Source organism: Antedon mediterranea, chromosome 10 (genome assembly GCF_964355755.1).
Source record: "Antedon mediterranea chromosome 10, ecAntMedi1.1, whole genome shotgun sequence".
Taxonomy (NCBI): Eukaryota; Metazoa; Echinodermata; class Crinoidea; order Comatulida; family Antedonidae; genus Antedon; species Antedon mediterranea.
Genome location: NC_092679.1, coordinates 18154631 through 18166833, shown reverse-complemented (window position 1 = coordinate 18166833; position 12203 = coordinate 18154631). Strand labels below are relative to the sequence as shown.

The following is a 12203-nucleotide window of genomic DNA, read 5'->3' as shown; positions in this document are numbered from 1 at the left end:
TCTTCAAAATCACAAGCTTGGCACTAGCTTACTATTCGTAAGACAAAACAATAACCCGCAACAATTGTTAAAATAGGGTCATTGGCAATTTAAATTCCACGATGAAAATGGGTAGTTAGTTAGGCTACAATTGCATTGTTATCCACATTACATATCGAAAGTTGTTACCAAAAGGAATTTTTCAAAATCTATCAAAGACGAAAATGGTTGCCTTTTAATATAAAGTTTCTTCAACTCCTCAAAACAAAAGAGAACAAAAGAGAACTAAATGGCGACATTCCTCCCCGTTTTTATATCATTGGCCAAGTGAAAAGAAATTACAAAGTTACTAAACTTTCTTGATATATTAAAACAGAAAATTAGCGGGGGAAAACATGCAAAAAATGTAGAAGTTTGCTTTTATATTATATCCGCAATGCTGGTTGACCATTAAATCCAGATAAGCCACCCCGGGGATGCGGCGTACGTCCACATACCAAAGTTATGCTACATGCGACCTTGGTGTGTATGTTATCCGTCAACAACAACCTGAACACTTGCAAAAATAATCGGATCCAGTCTACAACAATTTTATCAAGGTTGTTTTTTTAAAGTACAATTCAATAGCTAATATTTGCATTGCTGTAAGATTTTTACCAAACATTTAAAGTGTTGTTCAAATACACTGTATATGTAACTAGCTAAACCTTCTTTTCAAAGAATCCAGCAAATGTTATTTCACTCAAAATGGTAAAATCTAATGTAAAAACCAAGGACCTAAATTAAATTTGCTTTAACTTTGCAAGAATAGTTAGAGATGCAAAGTTGATGTTCAAAGGGAAAATGAATTCTCATTACTATCACAAAAATGTGCTGATTATAGGCCTACAGTAGAAATTGGATCAATTGGAGCAATTTTAATACTATGTATGATTTTATTATTATTACACTAATCGCATTTAGTTGTGTAGCCACTGTACGATATTAAATTTATAAATGCTTTGCGACATTTTAAAACAATGTTTGAAATTTGCCTAATTCTTTCTTTATGACTTGCAACATGTAATATCTACTGAAACAATAAACAACTACGTTGTTGTATTGTAATAATTATGTTAAAAATTATTTTCCTAAAATTATAGTTTTACCTTGAAACAGATCGATTGTTAATAGCTTTGCAATAGCCAAACAGAGATTGTGGTAAAATCCCCAAAGGTACAATAGGCCTCCGATAATTCTAGGGACGCCGTTTTTTATTTGCGCATGGTTTCCAATTGTATCCTTCAAAGTGCAATGCATTGCTATGTAGATCAAGGTTAGCCTAAGGGTGGATCCATCGACCAGGTTCGACCATATCACAAATCTCATCAAACTTTTATTAGAATTTCACATACGGTGGTCTCTAGTAAATATTAATGTTATCTTTTCTTTTTAGTTAAAAGTTTTCTGTAAAACACCATCGCCAATTAAATCAGCTGTATACAGCTTATATTACACATTTTAAAATAGGTTATTTGCCGTGACCCGAATATTCTCTAAGGTGCAATACAAAATTTCTCTTTTAAATATGGAATTTCAACAAAACAGCTAGTCACAAAAAAGCGCAATACGCAATAAATAAAAACTGAGTTCTATCGATTTCAATGTAATTTATGCCTGTAGCAAATAGTACAATTGTAAATTATAATACAATTACGTCTAGATCATTCAAAGTTATAATTGTGATCTCCGAGTTATTGGGATTCAATAAACGATATAGTAGAGCGTTGTTGTGCGTGGTTTTCATAGAATTATTGTTCTTGTAACATAAATTATTCTCAAACCGAGCAATCATGTTATTTAATTAAAGATTTAAATATAATGTGTCGAGTGAAGCCTTCGAGGTTGACTCGTTCACTGGCCTATATTTATATGACCGGTAATAAACCGATGAGCAAGAAAGAGAATATATAATATTTGTATAAGTGGCTAGCTTCATTCATCATAATCAATGGTGCTTTTACACGGGGCATAACGTAACTCCCAAAGTAGCAATTGATGGATTCACATGGGACGCTCATAGATTTCGTTCGCTTTATTGGCCAGTATTGGCTCCTATTTCGCGGTACATCAAACGGAATTGTGTTTAACAAGTTACATACCTATATTTGAATAAATTAAAAACAAATATGATATTGGGTTACAGCATGGGCATGGATAGTTCACCGTTGAACAATTTGGTAATGAAATATTTTATTTACTTCCTCCCTGACAATCTGGGAATAATGGAATCATTAATCAAAATAATACAATAATACTAATTACAGTATTATTATTCTTTATTTGGTCCAATATAAAAATACATTAGAAATTCCTCTTATATACACTGCAGAGATAATAACAATATACGTACATGCAGAAAACAGTCAATATAGAAAATCACAATAAAATATCAAAAAATATTATACAGTACAGTAAAAGAAATACCACCAAGGACTATTACTTTGTCACAACAGAAATATGATAGGTTGTCAATATTTACTTCCTCTATAATTGTGTTACTGTACAGACATATTAATTACACAACCGCATTTCATTGATATGTTAACTGTAAGAACATAATAATTGCAACAGTCATAGTGTGTGTCCTGCTATATACCCTTATATTATTATTGGTTATTTACCCGAGAAAATACTTGGTTTCATGAGAACTTACAACTAATTTTGGTGGATAGCCAACATCTTCCCCCGTGTAAATAATTACTGCCCATGACGTAACAATAGTAGTAGGACCAACTGCATAAGCTCTAGAAAATTCTTTGTTCTTTTGGAAATTTCATATTCATATACTGGTACGTCACAAAATAATAATTAGTTACTGTAATTAGTAAAAATATGCAAAGGGAAACCCGTATAAGGCTGTGTTTATAAAATCATCCTTTATTAAAATCCTTAATATAAACTCATATTAATTCATAATGCATGCAAGTATATTGTACAACTTAGGATTATGAACTACGGTATAACACGGTATTACGATTTCATGTATAACTGCAAGGTTTTTGTGGGGTTGACCTCGGCCCGTGCAAAACGCTAAAAATTAGACGTGTTCAAATTTAGGGTGTTGTATAATTAGACCACCTAAAAGTGAAATCGTTTATCAATATTGATAAAATTCAGTACAGTATGTGAAGTGTAATTTATCGCACATCACATCTTTGTATTAATTATCATGTAATACTAGTACCCTCACTATATTTATTGTTAGTTAGGAATATCTATAATTTAAGACACTGGATTAACAAAATGTGTATTAAAAAAAACGCCACCATATACAGGTATTCACAAAACCATTTCTTTTTCTAACAATAGCCTAAGGGATTTGTTCACGGGTTGCATCACTCTTTAAAAAATGCCTTGTGTTCATTGGACCATAACGAATTACGAAAAAATAACAATAGGCAAGTAAAATGAGTTTCTTGCACCCTAAAAGGCTGCATCAGATCAATTAACAATTGTGCATAATTAGAAAACAAGTGTTGTCAAAACACACTGGGACGCTCGTTATTGGCGCCAGGCCTCTTAAATCTACCACAAATCTTACTAGCTTTTATTGTCTGATTTTCTAATTCAGTTGTATACAAATTGATATCCAATTTATTATAATTAACAGTAGATCTAAAATCAACAAAATTATTACACGTCTGGTAAACAATACTTTTAAAAAGTAAGCACATACCGGGAGTTTGGACAATATAAAGGTGCGGTTACACGAATAGGCGTGTCATTCGTGTACAGTGCACAACATTTACTTTTTACATGAAAGAAAACGTACCTGATTTAGGTTGGTAAAAAACCATGAACCTATAATTTATAGGTCAATAGTAAAACCACATCCATCATATTGTTTAAAATCCAGAAAGTACATTATAAGTAAATATGTACCGACCTGGTACACAATGCAAACAGTGATATACAAACGATACTAAAAAGGCCAATGCTTGAAATGCCAAAAAAATATACGTGTATTTTTGGCGGCGATTGCCTTCCATACGTGTGACTAAATAAAATCTGAGGACTAATTAAATATACTACGAACTGTGTGCAATGTATTTAAATGTTATGTTGGGAATTTGTTTACTATTTATGTTCTCCATGTTCAAAGTAAGCGCGAGCGTTTCAATACAGATTGCAGCACAAAACACAAAATCGCTGTCCTGGAGAAATGCTGATGACGCAACAACTAGAACATCTAAATGCATTATCGAAAGAAGATGAAAAACAAGTCTTACCTTGTATTTTAAAAAAACAGACACAGAGATTAATCTTTAGTTGATTACCATTCAAATTAAATAAAGTATAAATTCCTAGTGAACAACGACTGCAACTTAGCCCTGTAGTGAAACAGAATCCATCGATGTTAGTTAGTTATCTGCCTATTTCGTGCTAAGGTACACTCCTCTGTGGCCTTTTCTGCAGAATAATTAAAGTCTTTCACTGTTGTGTGGAGCTACTTTGCAATTCTAATGACTATTCCATTTCGTTTTGGTGGAAAACTCTCGTCTATTGTTATTCATGAATTGAAATGTGCTGGTTTTGAATAGAGCTACCTTGTTATTATGCTCTCCGGTCACGAGTGATTGATTTTGCTTAAAAGACTTTAAATAAAAGCGTATTCTTTTATGGCTGGGGATTAACAACTAAGTTATCCTACGCATAACACAATATTGTAAAACCACAGCACGGGAACAGAATACAAAAAAGTTGCTGAATTGACGGCTTAAAAACTCTTTAGAAAATTCTATTGAAACGAAACTAAAATATTGAAATTGTTCGGTAAACATAGAAAACCAACAAGCCTTCAAGGTCGTATTATATAATTACAGATGGCCAGGCCGGTGGCCTACTTCACTTTACTGGAGAAGTTAAATCTTATTCCTAATTTGTGGTGGGTCTTACTTCCAAGCAAGCATAAAACAATTTCCCCATTAAATGTATATAGAAAATGTATATTAATGTAATTTGTAAAGGCAAAAGAAAAAACTTTAAAACCTCACAGAAATAGATACTGAAAGTATTGTGAACATGTAGAGAAAAAGCATTAACTCTATCTAGCTCACAATTTCAACACAAATCACACAAGAAGCGAATATTATGACGTATGATTTTTCTGAAATTCGGTATATTTCAAAGACTGTATCCCAATATGGTTTCCATGTAGAGAACTATCAGACATTACTAATATACTGTACATACTGTAGAGAGAAAAATCTCCGCCTATCTATATGGGAAATTACAACCACTTATTTGCATGAAAAAATTACTTATTTCACCAAGCATTGGCACAGTCTATGTAAAGTTATAGTTGGCCTCTATTTTATTCCATTTTCCTGGAATTTAGTTGACAATCTAATACCATAAGTTTCTGTGAAAATCAGGGTTTTTTATTTAAATTATCTAATATTTTGAAAGTCTGAGAACAATCGTGAAATATCTGTCGCAATTACAATATTTTATAACTACGGATCAAATGAATTCAATTGTGTTCGAGTGGGGTGTTCGAGAATATACTTATTGATGTGGGCGTGTTCATGGGTTAATTTCGGGCTCAAATGGTTCGTTTTGTTACATTTCACTAACACAATCAAGAGACAACACGAGACAATGTGAGGTGTAAATTAGAACCTGGGAAGAGTTCTATTGTATTAGACAATAGGACATCTTGTATCTCCATTCAATTGTTCTCTTTGAAACTTTTTATTCCCAAGGTTTCAATCAATAGTTTGGATTAATATTAATGGATTTTATTGAAGGATTTTCACCAAAGCCATACGCACATGCAAGCCCATCCGATTGTCGGTACTTTATCTAAATGTATACAGTATCATGGGCAAATTCCGTGATACAGCATCGCATGTAATGATGAAAGTTGAGTGCCAGACGCCCCACTGTCCAAAAGATAGGACATTTTACAATCTGTAGGCCCTTCAAATTCCCCATCGCATTTCAAAATCTTTGATCTCCCATCTGACGCATGTATCTAACCTTAACCATGATACAGGCATTACATGTGATACACATGAGATGCTGACCCATATACGGACAGGAGAAGGCCAAGGCATAATGGCACAGTGGAGATGACCCGTGCATGGTAAGCAGATAATGAAGCTACAGTACAGTACCGCGTAATCATTTTTATAATGGTCAGATACCATGTATTTGTAAAATTGTAAACGTTTACCAACGTTTAAACTGAAATATTTTATAGGAAACAAACGTGGTACAAAAAAATGAAGACTAAATAGACAGTATCTAATCAACAAACGGTCTGCTTATTAATTTCATATTTATTAATTCACATAAAAGTAGGGCTATTATTATTATGATTCATATTGTATAGACTATTTAATTACCGTTCGTGCCCAATCTGTATTAGTTCAGTAATCAATAATACACAACACCGGTGTATTTTCAAAGGTATTTATAATGTATAACTTAGCATATATTAACCTACAGCAATCTGCCGGCGCCATAATAATATAATTCCAAGGTTAATTCGGCGAATGAATTTTAAACATTATTGGTATTGCCGTTTCAAGATCACTATAGTGATGAATTGTTTATAATAATTATTATTTTTATGAAGTAGATGGTATTAATAGAAAATACGTCATATGTTTTGCCAATTAGTTTACATACTGTATCAGTTGAAAACGCCATGGACTATTTGTAATGCGCATTTGGCGTTGCAAAGTTACAGGCCAACACTGAAATACATTACCTTTTTTTTCTTTCTGAAATATACTAGTTTATCCACCTACCTACATTTACTAACTACGTTTCACTATTGAAAAATATTTGCGTCAGTTTTTTTTAATTACCAGACTGCTAGTGTATATCTAATGCTTGTGGATTAGTTTCAATTTTGAACGAATACACGCGATATTACAGTGAGGATTCCACATCTTTCATTTAAAATGTTTTCATTGAACCAATTCAATTGTAAATGGGTTTCTAGGTCACGTACGGTATGAAAAGGATCATATAACTCTTCTATACCGAATAGAGCATATATTTTATAGTTGTTTTCGAAACAGACAATGTAATCAATGTATTGAATCAAGAGAGATGTTATAACTTGATATCAATATAGGCCTACCGTATATACTGTACTACAATTCTTGCATATTTGATAAAATATTTTTCCCTCATTTACTGGATCAAAATATTTTTCTTCCATTTATTGTACCACATAACTTGAACCCTCACCCTACTTTTATTTCTTTTACACCAATAAATATAAATAGGTACGAATCTCAGCTATTGGTAGGCGTACGGATTGTAAAGGGGAACATCTACACAGTGCAAAGTCTCTTTTCAATTTTTGCAGCTCAAGTATAATAGTTAAGACTTGCACGCCATGTATGCAAATGTTTTTTATTTTATAAACAATAAACCAATGCTGAGGGGATCTAAAGATATATGTACGCCAGTAAAGTAAGCATACGTTTATATGTTATGTTATGTATAAAGTCAGTAAACTATTTTGAATAGCCTTTGAATTGTATTAGCAGGCACACTGCTGGTACGAAATGTTTAGGGGATATACACTCGTGATGGTGCCAACCTACCGGAAAGAACGTTTTCAACAGTTTTTTCTTCATATTATTGTTGACTAGCTTTTACATATAAAAAGGTAGTAAAGGTAGTATAAAAGTTCGTATTTCATAACGGAAGCGTACATTCTAAAGATTTATATATCATTGTTCTTTCTCCGCCCACATCATAACAGCTTCAACAATAAGCATTTAACACTATTGAAATATTACGGAGCATTCTAATTTTATAGCTAAATGGTTATAGAGTACTCATAAACATTTCATGGACGTATTCATGTTGAAAATACAATTGAAATCTAATGTGAGCCTACAGCATAAAAACAACCCTGTAAAAAAGCAAACAAAAGCAAATCACGACAAACACATAATTTAGAATGTGCGTAGGCCTACTATTCAATACTTTTACTCAGCCAAAAAAACGAGGACTACTTGTTAAAGGATCATGAGTGTAGGATTCGAACCTGCGACCTATTTGGAATAAGTTTTTTAACCAATAATACCGGTAACCACTACAATACCAATGAACTATTTTGTGGTCTTCTTTAATCGTAGAGAAATGTCGTTATGATGACGTCATTACGTAAAGTGTCCTTGGGTTATAAGCGTTTCGCGTGGGTATGCGGTCAACGTACCCGTAACCGCATCTACACATACATGCATTATGATACATTTAAACTAATCCTGTTATTATAATCATTTATTATATGGTCAATTATCTATTATTCGTTATAATGCATTAGGATTACGGCAGCGGAAGAGTTTATTTTGTATTCAGAAGTTATTTGAAATAAATCGATCAGTGAAAACCGAATTAACGATTAATTGCTACTAGATTGTGTTGTTTATCTGTCTTTTAAATTAAAATGACCATTTGCATGATGATAAATTTATAACTGTTTTATTATAAAGTCTGAAAGTATAAGACATTCTACTCATGGCAGAAGAAAGCTGATTCCCCATGAATACCACACTGAGGTATAGACGGCTGGTATATTGGTAAAAATACAAATATTTTGGCACACATGGCGTTTCATACGTCATCGAAACGCTGACTGATGGTGGATTAACAACATTCAAAAGACGCCTAGACACGTAGGGCAAGTCCCTATCATGGAGGCGATATTTGTTAGTGTACGTCCAAGATTAAACCACATACAATAAATACAACATAATTTCAATTGAATCTATTTTAGGTATTTGTTTAGTAGGTTATTGTGCAGAATACAATGCTGTAAGTGAATTCAAATCTTACAATGGTGTACCTGCATGCAGTCCATAAAAAAACTGAACCCTGGAAAATCGATAAAACATGAAAACAACATTTCAACACTGGAAAAACGATTACAAATCAGGGACAACATAGAACACTGTCTTTACAGGTGGGTTATATCCTTCCAAGCTTTCACCAACTCGTCATTCAAGTACCAACCTTGGCAATAAGACAGAACTTAAACCTATAGTTTAACACGTCTGTCTGCTCATTAGATTCAACTTGAGACAAGATAGTCGTCCGTATCGGCTATCGGAACTTATACGGAAATAATTAATTGACAATCAGTGTAAATCCCCTTCTTCCTCAACTAGCTTGTGTCTGTTTTACGTTTTAACACGTAAGGTGTAATATTTACGTTATGTCAATTTAGGTTACATTTTGCAAAGCAGTTTTGAACCAGATTCCTGTATCTAGTAATGAGAATTAATCTTTGGCTTCTGTCTTACGCCAGAGCTTAGGTTTTCAAGGTCAGACAGTATGTATAAAACAACAATGGCCCCGTTTCTGCTGCCAAAAATATACCGTATATATACGGTATATTTTATATACGGTATATTTTTTGGCAGCAGAAATGGGTCTCATAAAAAATATACCGTATATATATGCGGTATATATACCGTATAAATATCCCCATCGTTTGTGGATATTATACGGTATATTCCAAAATATACCGTATATTTCGTACCCCATTTCTGCTGCACTCAAAATATACCGTAAATGTGACCCGACTCGTGACACGAGGTCAAAAACTAACAGAGCGCGACGCGTTTGTTTTGGTTTTTCTGCTGCATTGAAAGTTGAAACACACGTGTAAAAGCAAGCAACAGATCAAAATGTCACTGTGGACCGAACAAATCACTATTTTTGCAATTCAATTGTGGGGGAAGCGAAGGTTGGGGGGGGGGGGGGGGAGACTGCATGGCAACAGAAGAGATACCGAGATTTTAATTACAATAAATCGAATGTTCTTACACGACAACAACGTGATGTAAAATCATGGTAAAATACTGTATAATAGAAAATGGAAATTAAAACGGCAATATAGGATAATATAGCATAATATAAACTCAATTTGAATAACAGAGTTTATTTATAGTGACATTTCTAGATTGTGCTTGTATGTGCGGTGTAAATTCGTTGCCACTTCTGCTCATTAGATTTAAAATAGAAAGCAATGCTGTCATGTAACCTCACTACACGAGACTCTAGGTCAATCCATACTTCCGTCTCACGAAATGCATTTTGGGTAATGAAAGCCAACTTTTTTACAACCCACCCACGAAGTATGTGCAGCGGAAACGGTGCACGAATTTCATATACGGTATATTTATACGGTATATTTATACGGTATATTTTGGGTTGGCAGCAGAAACGGGCCCAATGAAGAAAAACAAAACAAGGAGTTATTTAATAGCAGGCTAATGACTCCATGAAAAGTCCCCTCAAAACGATAAGAACGACTGAGCAAAAGGGAAAAATGTCGAATGGTCGGATTGGGACTTTTGGCGGACTTGGCTTGCCATACCATGGAACACAGATATTGTATTACCTACCTAAAATAATGGTATCGCCTAGAAAATTATGTGTGAACACAGCCTATGTAATATCTATATAAAATTCAATGCAATGTAAATCAGTATATTACTTGTTTACTGAACATAAAGACATTCATTCACACTATACGTGACTACTCAAATTGACTTATGTATGAACACAGTCTATCTAAAATACAAAGCAATGTTACATCAGTAATTACTTGCTTACTGAACATGAAGACATACATTTACACTACACACTCAGATTGACTGTAAACATGGAATTGATTGTTAATTAAGTAATCAATCAGAAGATGCGTAATTAATTAAACCATGATAATGATTCGATCTAACACAATTAGACTCGCAGTCCCACACATGGTATATTGTGAATACTACTTCCTTCAATCAATGTCCCATTCATTTTAGTTTATTTAAAAGGAATTTCAACTCAATGATTCCAATGACGATTATACAGTAAACTGTTCATCATAAGTCATTTCAAAGAAATAATTGCTTCTTAAAAAAGTATTTTCAATTACAAAAATGCATTTGTAAGTTTGTCTGCTGCCGATCAGTGGAATAATTGAATTAGCGCGCGCAGAAGTAAATTTCAGTATTGTGGCTTACCAGTGTGAAAATGTCCCTACACCTTCCCCCCTGTGTCGATTCGGTCCTGTGTCGATTCGGTTCCTTGTCATTCGCTACACTTTCTTGCTTTTGTATTAAAACAAATAAAATAATATACATCACTAGAACGATTAGCAACTACTTAATTTCTTAAATAGTTATGACGACCCGACCGATGGACACTGACCGCAACCATGCTTATGGTGTTGGAATTTAATTTCTCAACCAATTATTTATCCTTGATCACAGGTCAATCATTAGGTATTAACAAGGTCAAACAAAACGTTACTCTTGACCCATCTTCTTTGAAGTATGCAACCTGGTTATATATTTATTTTTAGAGTCCGGTTGAATTGAGCATTATTATTTACAACGTGTTTATAGGTAGGTAAGGCTATAAATAATTATTCCTAGTAATGGCACTAGGAACACTAATAAAACCAGACTACAATATACAGTATTATTAATTAAAATTCAATATGGCCTCAGCAAAAGATCGGAGACGAAAACGCAAGCGAGTTGACCAATCACAACGCAATAGATGATCATCCATCGTGTCGCGATTGGTCAAATAACTTGCGTTGCGCTTACGTATTTGCGTTAGTAAATACAATTTGGTATTATCGATTATTTAAATACAACAATTACTAGCTCATGCATACTACATAATATAAATAGGCACGTCTGTTTTTTATGCACTGCATATTTATTTTCTTTATAATATTTCTTTCGAAATAAATTGTTTTTTTGGAAGTAGGTTGTAGTCGTGAGAACGGTTTGAACTTTATGGACTTTATGGATTTGAACGGGAAATAAGTAAAACATTCACTCGTAAAGTCGTCAAGCACTTGTGCCAAAGTAACCTTACCGATGAGGACATTTTAATCATTACTTCGTACAAATATTTTTTTTAAATATTTATTACATTGCTTATTCTTTCAGCCAGTAAAATTGTCCCTAAACGCACGTTCTTTAAATACATTTCAAAATGTTTGTTGTTATTCTATCTGTACTTGAATAAATCAAATTTAAACAAATAAAAAACCGGGGGTAGAGTTCGTAAAATTGTGGATATAGAATTAATGAATTTAAGATAGTTATGACAATTTCAATTTGTTAATAGAATAAAACAAATTATTATATGCATATGCCTATATTTAAGATATGAAAATTTTAATGAATGGTAAA

The 12203-nt window shown here is 33.2% G+C and overlaps 1 protein-coding gene across 2 annotated transcripts in view; it reads right to left on the bottom strand.

Annotated features, from left to right (window-relative positions):
* Positions 1–12203, bottom strand: part of LOC140060496 (uncharacterized) — a 43761-nt gene that overhangs the window by 23734 nt on the left and 7824 nt on the right. Inside the window, exon 1 of one of the 2 annotated variants that reach the window (XM_072106738.1) lies at positions 4251–4702. The exons of the other annotated variant lie outside the window; for it this stretch is intronic. The gene's annotated coding sequence lies outside the window, so the exon portion shown is untranslated. Of the gene's footprint in view, positions 1–4250; positions 4703–12203 lie in introns of those variants that run through there. 2 annotated transcript variants of the gene reach the window in all.